General features: G+C 32.7%; 1 long non-coding RNA gene across 1 annotated transcript in view; it reads right to left on the bottom strand.

Annotated features, from left to right (window-relative positions):
• The window catches only part of LOC105854337, a 336,134-nt gene that overhangs the window by 232,772 nt on the left and 88,600 nt on the right, over positions 1–14,762 (bottom strand). Inside the window, exon 2 of the long non-coding RNA XR_001146017.1 lies at positions 13,331–13,382. This is a non-coding gene — a long non-coding RNA (uncharacterized LOC105854337). The remainder of the gene's footprint in view (positions 1–13,330; positions 13,383–14,762) is intronic.

The following is a 14,762-nucleotide window of genomic DNA, read 5'->3' as shown; positions in this document are numbered from 1 at the left end:
TCTCTCATACTCTCAGTCTACATATAAACTGTTACTTTTCCTAAAATGTTTTTCCCTAATACAACTTCCTTAATTTTTTCACCTATCAAAGTCCTATTCATCCTTCACATTTCCATAGGTATCTTCTTTTCCAAACCCCTCCTCAAACTAAGTCAATTTCATCTCCCCATATTAACTGGTAGATTCTCTTTTAAGCTATTAATACCTAGAGAATTCTACTGTATTTAGGATCCCTTAAAAGAAAATATACTATATTTTCATCTCTATAGCTCTGTAGTTCATACATATAATAATAAATATTTGTTTAATAAATGAAAGGATAGTTTCATTAAGAAACACAAGGTATAAATGCAAAATGTAACTAATTTAGATTAGGTCATAGGTTACATAATTAGCTACTAGGAGAAACTAATGTCTTGTGAGTCATAAAGGTATTTATTTCCTTGAAAAAATTCTATATTTGAAAATTAAAAATGAATCACATTCTGATGTAAAGAGAGTTCATTGAATTTGGTAACTCTCCTCATTGACGTGAATTTTTCATATTTAAAGCAAGAATCACCTAAAATAAAAATGCACTACAGACCTGAAATATCCAAAACACTAAAAGGGATATAAGTTATAACTGATATATTCCTGCTCCCACAGTTCACAATCTGGTGGAGGATACAAGACATTAAGACATGTATATATAGACTACTCTGAGTTATCTTCAAAACCTATTTGAGTATTAAGTCCCTTATAAGTAGTTTTTTAAAAAAAAAAAAAAACTATATAGAATGCCCTATGGTTCAATTTATGTTCCTTAAAAAAAAAAACATTTCATTCTAAAGTGCATAGCCAAAGACTCCCTGGTCTCCAGAAAAAGATGATCTCTTAATTTAAACAGGTATTAAGTATCCTCCTACTTAAGAGACAGTAGTATTGTAACAGCTAAAATTAATTTACTTATCTTTCCAAGAGTCAGTTGAAAATTTCAATAGAAAATATTAGATATTAAATGAAAAATACAGGTAAATAATTTTTAAAGGATTCAGTTTAAGTATTTCAAAATAAGAAAACAGTTTTGTTCTTTTCTATTGCTTATATAGGGTAGATGAATGGTTAAGAATTTAATAATGTTTCAAAATGCATTCAGAAAACCTTGGCTTGCTTTTTCATGTGTTTTAAACCCAAATTTGGCAGTCTACTTTTCTTCCTGAGAGCTTACATGCCGTTTGGAAGTTTTGTTTGTCTTTTTAACTGTATCCCCCAAATCACTGTTAACACAATCAGGAAGGCATGATTGGGGCACAGGAAATGCCTGCAATTAAAAAATCTTTATTTTTGACATTTTAAACTTTAAAAGACTAGAAGAAGACAAATTATCAATTTATCAAATATTTTTCTAGTATCTCTGGCTCTAAGACAAGTATTAATACAAACAATGGTTTGCGGTGGGGGATAAATTTGAAAAGATCCCACAGGTGGTAATTTTGATCTCACTTCCTTTACTCTGAGAATCACTGTTCTTCTCAAGCAGGTAGTTCATCTGATGCAAAACAGCAGTAGTGACTAATCTATTTTGTTTTCAACAGTATTATTTTTATTCTTTGGACTTAAATTTTTAACCCAACCTTCAGAAAACAAGTACAGAAATCTAATTAGTTTCTGAAAGTACAGGCCAACTTACTTTCAGACTGAGTTTCCATGTTACCCCAAATCGTGAGGTTTTCACCATAATTTCCAGAGAGACCCGTGATAAGCTAGGTAAGCAAACCTCAAAATTACCTAGATAAAAAGCATTTGATTTGCAATAAGGCATATATACCTTGCAAGATTTCTGGATTTTAGTTTAATCGGATTTCCCAGGAGAATAAAGATAATTATTCATTTACAAAAAAAAAAAAAGAATAAGAAAAAAGAAAGAAAACCCAGAACACTGGATCCACACATCTAGGCAATACTGTAAACCAATAGAAAAATAATTACCTTAAGACATGTATCAGGAGGTCACTGTTTCACAGGTTAAAACAAGGACATTAGGGGGACAAGTCTCAGAAGTCTTGGATCATTCTAATTGTTTTAACTGGTAAATCTTCTTCAAGGAAAAAAGTGGGCTCCATTTCTGTTTTTAAAAATCCAGAGTGTCTGTAATAGTGCAACTAATGACAACCTTCCCGTTATTCTCACTTAAGAGGAAACCCTATAATAAGAGCTTCCCAAAATGTCAAATAATACTTGTCTCATAACAGGGCTTCTTTGTTCATTCACCATGTCTCTTTTGATAAGCATAGATAATAAAAGTTCATGTAAAACTAAAGGTAATATAGAGCAGAAGCCAACACTACTTCTGTATAAATATGTCTGATTAATAAGAGTGCCATTGTTATGGTTATTTCGTAATGTCACGATTATTACAAGAACAGAGGATAGAAGTACTCTTACTCTCAGTGTTTTTGTTCATCCTCTGTCATCCAACCAGTTTGTGAATTTTTGTTCAATGGGGGAAATGAAGGATAGATTTTTGTCCATTAATTATTTCTATTTCACTAGTTCACCTCATGAGCTGTGAAACTAGCTTTAAATTTAGGAGGAAAAATTAGGGGTTTTATTCTAAAATTAAAATTAACATCCACTTAAAAAATGAATACATGTTCAAGGATTACTTTCTAGGCTCCTTTTTCCACACACACAATATTATATTATTCTGTTATCTATAAGCACCTGAAAAGAGAAAATTCAACATGATAGCAATGAGGCCTGATCCAGAGCCTGGGTAAAACTACAACCACATGTGGGTTATTGTCCAAAAATGAGGAACTTACTCTGATGAAATAAGAAAGTACAGAAATGCATTTATGGTTCCTTATTAGAAAGAAAACAGAAAACAAGTAATAGATAATAACATCTATTCACCAAAAACAGACTAGCTGGTAGATTTTGAAGACATTTTAAAGGCTTGTAGATAAGTCTGGATTGTCATTACTTTGCTTTTCTCTTTAAATTCGCATCTCTCAGATCCTCACTTCCGTGTTGGAACAGCAGTATAGTATAAAACTTAACTGTTGATCTTAAATTTAGTTGACATTTTTATATCCTCCACAACATACTCCTTAGATTGCACCCAAGAAGAAGATTATTAAATAGTAGCAGGAGACCAGTTACCAGATCATTTTGGCTGAACAAAAAACAGCACTATGCCTTCTTACTGGCAAATCAAACAATTATAGAATCATTATAATCAATTTCATAAATAAAGGTCTATTAATAACTGGGGGAGAGGAATTCTCCAGTCCTTTCCCCCACTCCTCAAATCCCACGTTAGTTTTAAGAGTGTCAGAGCTACGCTAAAAAAAAAAAAAAAAAAAAAAAAAGTAGACTCTTAGCTAGAATCTCCTGTGAAGCAGATTCTGTCCATTATAAAGCAAAACACGTTTCTGTGATTATTTCAGTTTTTTTTTATTGTTGTTGCAATTAGCCAGAGTTCCATTTTTGTGGGACTGGCATCCCTCACAGCTCACTTATTTTTTTTTTCAATTTATACTTTTCCTTTTTATAAAGTAAATTTACATATTTCCAGTCTTTCAATCCCTCCTATGTTTTATTTATGAATATAGACCTACCTGATGATAACTTTAATTTGAAAGAGGTAGTAATTAATGTCCCAATCTTCTGGATTAATCCTTCTCCACACTCTCTCCAGAGAAGTTTAAAGTAAGTAACAGTTATAGTCAATATTAGGCTTAATTATGCTTAATGAGAGTTAGTGTCTCTGTTTACTAACTGCATTTAGGTGTGTGGATCCTAGATGAGTTTTCCCTTGGCTTCATTCTGATTTGCTAATAGTGCCATTGTGTACTGTATACACAGCACTTAAATCTATAAAGCTGCTTCTGTAGAACAAAGCAAGTAAGATACCAGTTTCAGTTGAGACATCATTAAATGAGTACAACCTTAACACAACTGCATCTTTCTTTGGGAAGGAGCTATTATTTTATAATGATTTCCAAGTAGATCCATTTGAGAGGTTTATTATTGCTTAACTTTCTGATCCTGGTGTAAGTATATATTTATATACATACTTACTGTTTCAAGCTAAGTACAATTTGACAGTGGTTAGTGTAATTCAGAGTATTAAACACAGTTAAGATTTTTGTTTTCATACTTCAATATTATCATCTTCAATATTAAGATTTAAAAGTAATTTGACAAGGCACTGGTTTCATCCTGTATGTTATCCATTGAATATCCTCTGCCTTAAAGTTGCATTTAAGTTTACTACAGCATACAAGCAAACACTTTCATCCCCTAACTAAACTAGAAAGATAAACACAAAAACATATCCAGATCTAGAGAAACCAAGTAGGTACCCAAAAGATATTTAGTTAGGATCTTTTTGTTTCCTAGTTAGAATCTTTCTTTCTACTTTTTTTTTTTTTCCTTCTACTGGATGCTAAGGATAAATTCTAAGTAGAACTGATAATATAGTTTATCTAAGTCTACTGCTAGGCTAATCAATGCAATTGACATTTACTGAGTCTCTGATCTGAATAGGCACAAAAATAAGGATTTACTCCCTTTCCTCAAGAAGATTACCATCTATGAAAGAAGACAGGCTTAAATAAAAAACTGACTCGGTCACAGTGTGGTAGGCTCATATGAGTGAATGTGGAGGAAACACATGAAAAAGATGTGCTGATTCTGTATTAGAAGGTAAATAGGAATTCTGCTGGTAACCTAACATGATGTAACAATAGAAGACATGAATAAGAAGAACAGAAGCACAAAGGAGGGCAGTCATAGTATATTTAGAAGATAGCAGTAGTAGTATGAGCAGTAAGAACTGAGAAGTATGTGTTTAGCAGAGGAGATGCAGTAAAATGTGAAGGGTGGGAGAGAAATTTGGAAGTCAGGACTTAAAAAGTTGAATGGGACTAACTTCATAAGAATTTTCAATGTCATCTGTATTAGTTTCTAGTAACTATGAGAATTGGAGAAGATAAAAAGATAGCTTTACTAAACAAGGATGAGGTTATATAAATCATGCAAATTAAACTCAATTTTCCTAATCCTATCTGAAACTATTTTCAGTTTTTGAGATTACCATAATGCAATTACAAATCCTTTATATTTATTTCAAATGATTAAAGAACTGTTTTTTTTTTGCTAATAAAATCGAAAAATGTGTCTAAGTGATTGAACAAATGGAAGCTAGTGGTGTGAGCTGGTTAATTCATAACCATCTAGGGCATTCTGGGAAATTTGTAAATGATTAATTATACTGATGAAATTAAAGCTTTTTTTTGTTAAACTGTTTAATAATGTCTATGTTTTGAGAAATCTACCTGTTTAAACCACTCAACTAGTTTATCTGAATTTAAATGAGACAAAAGTTTCTTTAAAAAAAAAAACCTACAAACCAATGGCTTTAAAATGAATATAATACAATCCAAACTATAGAATCAGAAAAAACTTTCTACTGCTTAGATAGTTTTTCAATGATATTTTATAAGTAGCTAAACACATGGCCAAGAGTTAAATACTTGCTTCTGTTTGGAATACCAGTTTCCCCTTCATAACAATATAATGATTTCTTTTGGGAAATTACTTCTTTCTCTTACAGTATAGTTGCAGTAAGATAGTAATTTCAGGAGCAGAACTAAAAATGGGAAAATTAGGTAGATAATAATAATAGAGCTAAAAGAAATACATATGGTGAATACATGAGGAAATGTAATAAATGTATTAGAAAGATAGAAATCATTAAAAAGAATTATTTTAATGTTTTGAGAAATGGTGATGATTCCTCCAAGTTAAATACCTACCAGTTATGGAACATTTTTCTATGTGCCAGGCATTAAATCCAGTAATTTATATAGTACCTCCAGTCCATGATAATAACTCCAAAATGTTAAGTGTAATTCTTTTAATTTTCTTTCACAGGCAACGATACTGAGTCATTCAACTGAGATTTACTCAGATGTAAAGCTTCGTGAACCAACTCACAGTAGTAGTTAAGACTGAAATACACTATTTGCGATAGCCAATTGGAAGCAAATATGTTCACAAGACAGGTAAGTAAAATAAGAGATAAGCCCAACATACACAATATAAAACTACTCTGCTATAAAGAAAGATGAACTCTTGCCATTTGTGACATGAATGGAACTGCATGGGAATTGTGCTAAGTGAATTAAACCAGAAGGAAAAAGACAAATGCAGAATAGTTTCATTCTTATACAGATACAGAATATAAAATACAAAAACCATAGAAATTTGACTATAAAGCTGACGCTACCAGAGTGTATGTGTTTCGGGTTGGGGGGGAAGGTTATAGGATGAAGGGAAGATGGAGAGGAAAGTGGGAAGAGGCACAATGGACTATGGTGGACCACTCTGGGTGCTCTGGTGTAGTGTGGTAGCTGAAGAGGTAGGGATCCTACATTTCTGAGTCATAGACAGCATTGTGAGACAATGTTACCTTAATTTAAAATATTATTTTAAAAATAACTAAATAAACAAAAACTTTTCAAGCATCTGAGCTTCACTAAAGGTAATACGAGGTTAAAAAAAATTGAAGCATATCTAATTCCAAATGTAAATTTATTTCTAATAGAGGAAGTTTTTGAGCTTTTATAGTTTATTTTTCTATACATAAACTGTTACTATATGTCACCTGACCTGAAGTTCTAGGTAAATGAAGTTGTAATATAATATTGAAAATGAAATGAAGCTATTTCTATGAAAATAAAATGTTTAAAAGAAACGTAAGGTGGCACATTCAAACTAAGGAAATATATTTTGTAGAGAAAAATTTGGAGAGCAATACTATTTGAGAAGATCCACTTAAGAGTTCTGTATTTTCAATGCTATTACCTAGATTATTAACTTTTTGCTATCTAACCCAGCACGCTGTGTTTAACATAGAAATAAATTTGAATAAACAAAATTAACTATTTCTGAAATACTTGAAATACATCAGAATGGTTATGTACCATTAAGAAACTTATTCAGATGTTTTTAAGTATTCATAGCTCCATGGTTATTTTATTTTTTTAAATATTTATTTTATTTATTTATGCATACAAGAGCTGGGTGTAGGGAAGACATGCCAGGGGGGAGGTGGGTGAGAGGATTCACCAGAGACATAGCAGGGAGCAGGCAGATTGACTAAAATACACTGCTGAGGGGAGCAGCGGGTAAGCCAGAGGGGTCTGCTGTGCCATGTGGCTCAACTCCCTGGCTGGAGATGGATGCAACTTGTGCTGCAGTGGCTGGCTGCTGACAGCTTCAGAGTGCTGAGACTTAACACCTTGCACCACAGGGAGCTCTACTTCAAAGTATTTTAGATTTAATTTTATGACTTTAGCAACCAAGAACATGGATTAATACAAAATGAGGAAAAATGCTTTATAAGTAGCAAAATAATCTATTTTTTTAAATAGCAACAGAACACTATATATTCTGAATGTAAAGATGTACTCTGAATTATTTATCTTCATTAAATACTTTCATTTTAAAAACTGAGGCTATGTCAGCAATGTTCACACATTTGGATGTCTTTCTGCACCTAGCCAAACTGACCTTTCTGCTATGTACTTTCCATCTTAGTACCTTGAACAACACACATTTGTAAAAACCACTTGACCAGTTTATATTCTCACCCTACATGCTACTTCAAAACATCTTGGGAACTTTGAAATTACTCTCATACATTGGTATTTATAGGTACCTACTTATGTATAACTGCTCAAAGAAAAGAAAGAGGAAGCATAGAGTTCACTAGCAATAAAGAATTTCACACCAATAAACAAATTTAAAAGGTAGGTCTCATCCTAATGCCAGAGTTACATAAAATAAGTATGATGCTAGTGTTAACTCACAGGTTATTATATAAAACTATCTATAGGTATGTATAAGACTTAATGTGTTTCTATAAACATGCAAAAATACATCTGGTCTTGCATATACAGCCGAAGTAGCTATTTACTATAGCTGATGTACATATTACATTTCCATGCATTTACATGTCAGTATTTATTTTTAAAAGTTAAAGGGAAAATACTTAAACTGTTTTCATAACACAAATTCTAACTGAAATAAAGTGTCCTTTAAAAACTATAATTAATGGCTGCTGTGTCAAACAATGAACCATAGGGTCAAACCTTATAATTCACAGCTTGAAAGGTCATAGCTCAAATTATAACTTTAAAAAAATGATTATCTATGAGTAATTTGACAAATCCATCTAATATACTCTGAATACATATAAAATCTTTCTGAAAGTAAAAAGAATATATGCCCAAGTGGACAACTGAAAGAGGTAATGGCCTTTACACTGAACAGGCTGATGCCCAGCATAATGACTTAGAATGCTTTTGAATGTGCATGCAAAGCTAGAAGGCCAAATACCATCATGCAAAAGGAGCATAATGAAGAATGTGAAAGGAAGACAAAAATTCTTCACACATATGTCCAAAGAAACAAGAAAATCATTTTTATAAAGAAAAAAATATTTTAAAATATTAGAAATATCTGTGATTTTTCTTTCTTTTTTTTTTTAAAGATTTATTTATTTGCATATACAGAACTGGGGTACAGGCCAGAGGCTCAGGGGCAGCGAGAGGCTTCACCAGAGACAAAGTGGGGAGCAGAAAAGGCTGATAGAGGAAGCAGCGGGCGCATCAGGAGAGGTCTGCCACACCATATGGTCACCTCGAGGGCAGGCAGGAATCGAACTCATGTGGAAGTGGCTTTAGCTTCTGAGTGCTGCACTTTAACACCCTGCGCCACCAGGGAAGGCCATATCCATGATTTTTCAATCAAAGATTTGAACTATGGAGGTCATTAGTAGGTTTTCTGTCTCCTTTATCATTCACTTCTAACGCAAATATTGCTTTACCTGCCTTCATCCCAAGGCCTCTTGCCCCTTAAACCATAACTGGCAATAATTTGCCCTACTTACATTTTGTTAAATCTAGAGGGAATTTACTATCAAGAAAAAGACAGGGTCCCTCCCTGGTAGTGCAATGGATTAGGACACAGCACTGCAAACTAGCTACAGCTGCTTCAATTCGGTCCCAGGCCCCGGAGGTGATCCACAAGGCACAGCAGACTTCTCCTGACTCACCCACTGCTCCCCTCAGCAATGTACTTCATCAATCTGCCTGTTCTGCTCTCCACTCTAACTCTGGTGAATCCTCTCACTGCCCCTGCACCTCTGGCCTGTACCCCAGTTCTGTATGCATAAATAAATAAATCTTTAAAAATAAAAACAAAAACAACGAAATCCTTTAAAGAAAGGATTTCTTTAAAGACAATTTCCCCACTCACTCTGGACTAAATCTCAAGCCCATGACAGAATTGATCCATCCAGCAAAATAAATCCCAAATTATATTACTATATTTGTGATATTTGTTTATTATATCTTCCTATTAGACTGTAACTCCTAAGGGTAAGAACAATTTTGCTTTTGCTCAGCATTACATCTAACATGTAGAAGTTTTACACATAGAGCAGACATTCAATAAATATTTGCTGGAGGCTGGAAAGAAGGGATAAAGACAAGAAAGGCAGGAGGATTGTTGTGGCAAATGTTCTCTAGCATTATTTATGTGATTGTCATGAGAAAAAACATGCATTTAGTAATTTTTCCAGTAACTCACTGACCCATCCATATAGCTTATTTTAAACCAAAAAGCTTTAAAACAATTTCCAAGCATCATACAGCTACAAGATAAGTTAAAATACAAGAAAATGACGGAATTAACTGGGAAACAAAATGCTTATATATCTTTACAAGTAAAAATGAATCATAGGAAAAGAAATAAGTTTGCTTTCTTCATTTTTTTTTCAGTATAACCTTATTGTAGACAGTGTTTTGCATCCTTTTGAATATTTTGATAGCAGAGGATTTCTCCCTTCAGGTGTGGCCACCGTTCCTCTCCTACACCAAAAGTAGGAAGTAAACTGATGGAATGTTGAATAACATAAACAAAACATGAAAAAGCACATGTTTAATATGTAATTTGAGAACTGTCGAAATAGTGAGCCATGTCTTATTTACTGCTATGTGAAAAAAAGAATGGATGCTTTTGGATACAAATAAATGCAGGTATAGAAACATACTTGAAGTTTTGTTACAAGTAAATTTAAACTCCTCTGGGCAGGGATCAGCAAGAGAGAACACAGACAGTTGCACTGCAATGATTAACTAGATGACAGATCTATTATTCATGGTAGGTATATAAGCAATCAGGGCATCAATGCTGGTGGCCTCTCCTCATCAAACAGCTTTGCCAGTACAGAAAGGATGCCTGGAACTAGGCAAGACACAAAGACAATAAAACTTAGAGATCACTAAAGGGAAGTTTTGACACAATCTACCGACAAATTTAAACAGTACTAGAAAGCTCTATGGAAGAATGGTTTCCCTTAAGGTGGATATAAATTATACTTACAGATATTGACCACAAATTGCCTTTAATCGTCATATTATGCATAGTAACATGCCTGCTACACATAGGAGGCATGTTACTATGCATATATATATGAAGAATGTGACAGGAAGACAAAAATTCTTCACACACATGTCCAAAAAAGAACAAAGAAAATTGTGTTTACATCACACATTTTTATAAGTATTACTATATATATATATGTAGTAATAATATATATATAGGTACTATATATATGTGTGTGTGTATGTATATGTCTATATATATATATGTAGTAATACTGTATATAATATAGTAATACACACACACACATACACATACATACCTAGAAACTACTGGTATGATAGAGAGAAAAAGGAATTTTAACATTATTTGGCAAAAATTTCTATTGATAAGTATGGCCACCATGATGTTACACAAACAGATGGTCAAAGTGCATCCATCACTGCCAGAGTATTATGTGGCCCTTCTGAATAACCAAAGCAAACAAAAGTACAACACAGATGAGGTCATTGTGTGTTACCTCATTTAGTTGGCAGCTTTATCTGTGAAATTTGGAGGCATAAACAACAAACAAATAAAGAAATAAAATCCTTTAAAAAAAAAGAAAAAAGAAAAAAGGTCCTCCCTGATGGCACAGCAGGTTAAAGCATGGCACTAAGAAGCTAAAGCCATTTCAGCATGAGTTCAATCCCCACCCTGGAGGTGACCCACATAGAGCGGCAGACCTCTCCTGACCACCCCCTGCTCCCCTTAGTAGTATACTTTGTAGATCGGCCTGTTCTGCTCCCCACTCTGTCTCTGGTGAATCCTCTCACTGCCCCTGCTCCTCTGGCCTGTACCCCAGTTTTGTATGCACAAATAAATAAATCTTTCAAAAAATAGGGAGTTTTGTTTTGAACACAAAAGTGTTACTTCCTCATCCTTAATATTGATAAAAGAGAAGAAATTTTAAAAACTGGAAAAAACAACAACTATAATCCTTCACAGTAACACTTCTGCATAACATTTCATTGAATATTTAAGTATTCATAATTAAAAAATCATTCTGATTTTTGTGTGAATGGAAATACATGGATGTTTTTTAATCTTTCAATGCTAGTATTTCCAGTAGTAAAAGAAGAAAAATAAAAGTCATATGTTATTATTCAGGTTTTTATTTAATCAACTGTTTTCAGTGGGGGAAATACAAGTTAAAACACTTTATTGGTATTCAGGTCTCTTAATGTAATTTCTGGAAAAATATATATTTTAAAATAGCAAATCCCATTCAAAATCTATTTCTCTGTGAAAGGCTTTGTTCTCTATAGCATATATTGTTTTTACTGAATAATTTTTAATAACAGCTGAAATGTTCATTACCAAATGAATTAACAGACCAGCATACATCCAATCACCAATTACTACTACATTTTCCTTCCTGAGATCTCTTACAACACACATTATCCCCACTCACCCCCACACCCTCACAAACACAGCTGCAATCTGAATTCTTAGTATGTAGGTAGCTTCATCTATATAACCAAGCACAAATAGAGTTTACCTTAATTTTGTGAATATTATGGGACAAAGAATTATTAAAACTATATTTCTAACAGCTAGTAGTAAAAATAACAGCTGAAAATTATATCGCTAAAATGCATCTACACATGACCCTGAAAACTTAGGTGTAAGGAGAATTCTAGCTACCTACCTTCCAAAAGAGCTGATGAAGTATGAGATTAAAGAGTATATCTCTAGTACTTCTGTACTTTAAAAATATTGCCGAGTATTAATTTTTCATCAAGTTGTCATTTTCTCTGACATTTGGTTTTATTAATCAAGGCATTTATCATTAATTTGTAGAAAATATTGTAATTAAGCCAAATAAAATAAAATCCTTAAAAGGTTAAAATTAGAAAGCAGGTGAATTAGAACTTTGACATTACCCTGTTGACATACAGGAGCTGTTTGAAAGTACAGGAATCAAGTTTTTTCAGTGATGGTGCCTCAATCTTGGGGCTGGCTTTTTTTTTTTTTTTAATGTTATAAAGATTTGATTTAAAGCTCTCTGACAGTTTTGACATTCAGGTGAAAGTACTGCTGCTGCATTTGGAATAATTTGCATATCCCACTGCTAAACGGAATGTTTGAGGTGTGCACTGGTGTAAAGAAATTAAAAACAAGCTATCACACATGCTTAAGTGTATGTATTCACAAAACTGATGGTTAGATCACACCACCCATCCCCCTCCAATGTAATCTGTGATTTACTCTTCTATAATAAATTACCCTACCATGTTATTCTCCTGGAAGATCTAACCATGCATGTAAGAAGCAAAGTAATTACAGCCCCCTCTTGTCTAAGAAACCTTCTTCAGTCCCTATGAGCTCTTTATACACAATGCAGCAACACAAGTCTATTGTAAACTTCTTGCCTGAAATTCTGGACTACTGACAATGAGAAGCAACTAAATCTCATATGACCAGTTTTCATCATCCCCAACAAATGTATTTTTATTTCTTATAGTTAGCTGCACAGCTCTGCCTGAGGATGGATAAATACTGACTTTTTGGCTATGAACTAGTATGTCTATTTAAGAAAAGGACAAGATAGAAAACAGAGTTTCAGACTGATTAAAAAAAAAAAGAGAGATAGGCTACAATATATCTCCAGATAGAGAACAGAAGGGTATAACAACATCCAGTTAGGTTGAAATATTCTGAGATTACAGAAGTTTTCTTTTCTTTCAATTTGTTAGTTCAGATTATTTATTAGGTGGACAAAGAAAATATATTTAATGTGCTGAAAGGCAGTAACTGAATTATCTGATACCACAACCAAAACCTTGGCTATTACAAAATTTTCAAGATGATAAAATCTATTCAAGAAAGTATTATTGGACATTACCTTCAGTCTTCAAAGCCTCACAGGACAATTCTTATTACTTCTTTTTATATGACTATCAAAAAAAAAATAGACAAAGTTAGAAATCTGCCAAGGGGGGAAAAAAATCTGTATTTCATAACACATTTATGATAATCATGAGAGATAGGTAGCTGAATTTGTATATGTCAACAGACATTTATAGTAATTAAAGGAAAAATAAAACCCAACACATCCATTGATGTATGTGCCATGCAATTACTCAGTACAATAAATATAAAATATAAACCACTGTATGGGAGAAGTTTAGATGGAGAACAGGGAATTTTTTTAAATTGTTATTAGTATATAAAAAAAGAAGGCAATGACATTGATAGAGGATTGATATTTTAGATAGATTTGGAGGAAAAAGCTGCTCAGTGGAGTTAGCAAAAAAGAAAAAAACTTGAGTGAAACAAGAGAATCAAAAATTATCTGGAGACAATATAGGCCCTTCTAAGGATTAAATGAGATAAGAAAGATTACCTTGTATAGAACAATGGCTATTGCAGAGCAAAAAGTATGTACTCTCAATTACTAATGTTTTGTTATATTCTATTTTTATAAATGGTGAATTCCCGTACTAAATGATAAATTGTTAAACATTTTATTTTCCCTTCAACTCCTTAAATACTGACTAGCAAGAATTCAATAAACATTTACAGAAGTGAAAAATAGGAGGACATAATTATCAGTTCATTAATTAGAAAAAGTGAACAGACTACATGAATATGAAAATGTCACCATATTCCATATGCCTGAGTCAATCTAACTCTGCTAAGTCAATGTCACTTAATAATTAATCTTTTCTGAACTAGAAAGAAACAAAAAAGGCAAAATATATAAAATGGCTGAGCCAAGAAGTCATAGATCAAATAGTAAGAAAATCAGAAAAAAACTTAAGTTATTAATCTTAGGCCACTATCTTGACCATTAACATGCTCTGTCTTCCTTCACAAAATAATCTGACTTTACTGCCAGATCTTTGTATGTTCTTCATATAAGGACAGGGGCTGGCATACAGCAAACACTCAAAAAAATCTTTGTTGAACTAAACAGAACTAAAATTATCTTTAGGAGTTCTCATACTGTAAAGTCATTCATTATTTTTATAATAAAAAATAAGTTATTAGAAAAAATGTCAGCTGTTAAGTTTTGGTCCTTTTTTTTTTTTCAAAAAAATCTATAACAGCTAAATACTTTCAGAATGTATTGTTTCTTCCAAAAAAAAACTTGAAAATCACTTACACGTAAAACATCTATAACATATGCATCTTCCAAAATGTTTCTTAGTTATTCAGAAATATAAAAGATATATAGTAAATTTGTTTTAGCTAGGTAAACTAATGTATTCTTAGTAACTGAATACACAACAGGTTACATTTTGCCAAAGACTGAAGTATAAGTGACAGTATAA

The sequence above is a fragment of the Condylura cristata genome, unplaced genomic scaffold, assembly GCF_000260355.1.
Source record: "Condylura cristata isolate star-nosed mole 26May11 unplaced genomic scaffold, ConCri1.0 scaffold00003, whole genome shotgun sequence".
NCBI classification, from domain to species: Eukaryota; Metazoa; Chordata; class Mammalia; order Eulipotyphla; family Talpidae; genus Condylura; species Condylura cristata.
The sequence above is the reverse complement of the archived record's forward strand: the minus strand, read 5'-3'. Positions and strand labels throughout refer to the sequence as shown.